Genomic DNA, 3,616 nt, shown 5'->3' on the forward strand with positions numbered 1-3,616 from the left:
CCATTTCTTCTGATCATCCTTGAGACGGTTTTACAGCTTCATTTAAGTCCAACTATGTTTGATTATATTGATTGGACTTGATTAGGATGCATGTCAGAGCAAATGAGAATCATGAGGTCAAAGGAACTGCCTGAAGAGCTCAGAGACAGGGTTGTGGCAAGGCACAGATCTGGCCAAGATTACAAAAACATTTCTGCTGCACTCAAGGTATTAAAAAGCACAGTGGCCTCCATAATCCTCAATGTTCTGAACTACCAGAACCCTTCCTAGAGCTGGCCGCTCAGCAAAACTGAGCTATCGGGGGAGAAGGGCCTTAGTGAGAGAGGTAGAGGAGAACCCAAAAAATCACTGTGGCTGAGCTTCAGAGATGCAGATGGAAGAAAGATGTAGAAAGTCAACCATCACAGTGCTTACCTCCACCAGTAAGAGCTTTATGGCAGGGTGGCCCAACAGAAGCTTCTCCTCAGTGCAAGACACAAGAAAACCCGCATGGAGTTTGCTGAATGGTGAGAAATAAGATTCTTTGGTCTGATGATACCAAGATAGAACTTTTTGGCCCTAATTCTAAGTGGTATGTGTGGAGAAAACCAGGCACTGCCCATCACCTGCCCAATACAGTCCCAACAGTGAAGCGTCATGCATCATGCTGTGTTTTTTTGCTGCATGGACAACTGGTTGCAATCAAGGGAAAGTAAAATGCGGCCAAGTACAGGGATATCCTGGATGAAAACCTTTTCCAGAGTGCTCAGGACCTCAGACTGCGCTGAAAGGTTACCTTCCAAAAAGACAATGGCCCTAAGCAAACAGCTAAAATAACAAAGGAGTGGCTTCGTAACAAGTCTGTGACTGTTCCTGAATGGCCCAGCCAGAGCCCTGGTTTAAATCCAATCGAGCATATCTGGAGAGACCTTAAAATGGCTGTCCACCAATGTTTATCATAAAACCTGATTAGACTGGAGAAAATCTGCAAGGAGGAATTGCAGAGGATCCCCAAATCCAGGTGTGAAAAACTTGTTGGATCTTTCCCATGAAGACTCATGGCTGCATTAGATCAAAAAGGTGCCTCTAATAAATACTGAGCAAAGGGTCTGAATACTTTGGACCATAGTCCATAGTCCATGATTTCATTTACCCAGAGAGGGTGGAAAGTAACTGTACGCATTGTAAATGTATATACTATTGACTGTACTATTAAAGTGGGAAATTATAAATCCTATCTACTATCATCTATTTAGCTTACAATATTTTCATCATGATTTCTAGAGCCATTAAATGTTACCTTGTTAATTTCCCCCCACGCCCTGAAATAATCATCACAAAAAAGGCAATCAAGCACAAAAATAAACATGTAAAAAAGGGGGTGGTTTTTGCCCAAACTTGGATAAAATATGGACAAATCCAACCCTTTAGTTTAAAGAAATGTTTCTGGCATTGTTTAGATTGTATGAAGATTACAAAAATTGTGAAACTAATACATAAGATTTAATATGCTGCGGACAAGAATATAGTTTACATTTTAAGGGGTTATTTATTTTATTTATCAAACTTTTGTGAAATTGTAAGCAAACAACTAGAAGAATAGCAAAGTGCAGTGAACTGTCAATTTGTTTTACTCTAAAAACTGGTGTTTAGGACAATCCATTAAAATAATATAATTAGAAATAACAATTTGCTTTATTTTAACAGTCTGCAAGCACCATAATCAGACGTTACAAATAAATGCTCTATATCCCCAGCGGCCTAAAATAAGGGGGATTCGGCTATACTAGCTGTGACTGAGTGGCACAGACATCAGTGCAATGAAACAGTGAGACATCTCCCTCTAGTGGCAGAGGTTATCATTGTTTGTCACAATCCTCGGGGCTCCCACTTTACATGACGTGTAACATGCTTCTGAGTCATAAACCGAATTTTTACTTTGAAGTGTGTGTGTGTGTGTGTGTGTGTGTGTGTGTGTGTGTCTATAATCTTGTATTTGTATTGACATTTTAAATTATACTATATTAGCAAAGTTTTAATGTCCACGCACATATGTTTTTGTCTCTTCATAAAGATGATCAAATCTATTAACACTAAGTTCTTGTGAAGTTTAGGGACACTATCTCAGCAGATTTTTTTTTCAAGTTCGTCTTTAAATAAAATTATTTGTAGTTAAACTTTATTACAATATATATATATATATATATATATATATATATATATATATATATATATATATATATATATTGTGGAAAGTGCTACTGCATATACACTTGAATTGAATTTAATAAATCTAGGCTTATTATATAATAAATAGGCAAGAATTATTTTTTTAGGTATTTTAAGCAATCTAATGTATTGTCATCTATATAAATTATTAATTAAATTATATATAAAAACCTATAATTATTATACTGTTTCTCAAAAAAAAATCCACAAACCCTCTAATACTAAAAATTATAAGTTGTGGCAATCCAAGGTTTGTTAAATATGGAAATACCCAGCAGTAAAAATGTAATGTTTTTAAATAACTCAACATTGTCCATATTTGACCCAATGTTAGGTTAAGACAGGGGTGACCAACCCTGTTCCTGGAGACCTTCCTGCAGATTTCAGTTGCAACCCATATCAAACACACCTGCCTATAATTATCCAGTACTCTTCAGGTTCCATGTTCAGGTGTGTTTGATCAGGGTTGGAGCTGAACTCTGCAGGAAGGTAGATGTCCAGGAACAGGGTTAAGCACCCTTGGGTTAAGACATCCCAGCATTTTAAGAGAATAATAATTGCCAGACGCTTATAGGTCCTATCTAGGCCCATGATATTATATTATAAATAGTGTCATTTATTTTATTGATATTTTATTGTAATTTAATGTATCCTAAAGTAAGTCAATTATTAATTAAAGTATCTATTAAAATCCATAATTAAATATTTTTTGTTTTTCAAACAATTTCCACAAACCCCCTAACACTCTAAAAATCCAGGGTAGTCGTAATCCAAGGTTGGGTCAAATATGGAAAAACCCAACAGTTGAGTTAAAAATGTAATTTAAATTTAATAAAAATTAACCCAACGTTGTCAATATTTGACCCAATTTTGGGTTAAGACATCCCAGCATTTTAGAGTATAATATGCCAGACGCTTATAGTAGGTTATAGGCCCTATTTAGCTTTCCATATTCACAACTATAGTTGTGAATCTAGCACGACTGCTGTCCATGGTGCTGAAGTCTATCAATGATCTAATTCTGCACCAAATGAAATATATCTGGAGGCAGGTTGATATTTCCAAGCCATTAGTCCATTTCACAGCTCTCCTCCTCTTCTCTTTTTATTGTAAAGCTCAATGGCCCAGCAGAACAGGCTGGCTGGAGTGACATTTAATGTTTCGAACAAGCCGTTTCTATGACCTATCATATGTTAATGTAAAAAAGCCATCGTAATTGTTATTAAATAAAATCCAATAAAAATCTTCCTCAGAGCAGATTGATTAACAAAGGAGAGTACACGATTTGACAATTGGCTTGCTCCATAACCTCCTGAAAGGCACGTAATAATTCACACACACGTGTGTGTATGTCACACCCCTGCCAGCCAAACCAAGCGAAGGTAAGTAGAGTGTATAAGGTTTCGTA

Source organism: Danio rerio, chromosome 1 (assembly GCF_049306965.1).
Source record: "Danio rerio strain Tuebingen ecotype United States chromosome 1, GRCz12tu, whole genome shotgun sequence".
Lineage (NCBI taxonomy): Eukaryota > Metazoa > Chordata > Actinopteri > Cypriniformes > Danionidae > Danio > Danio rerio.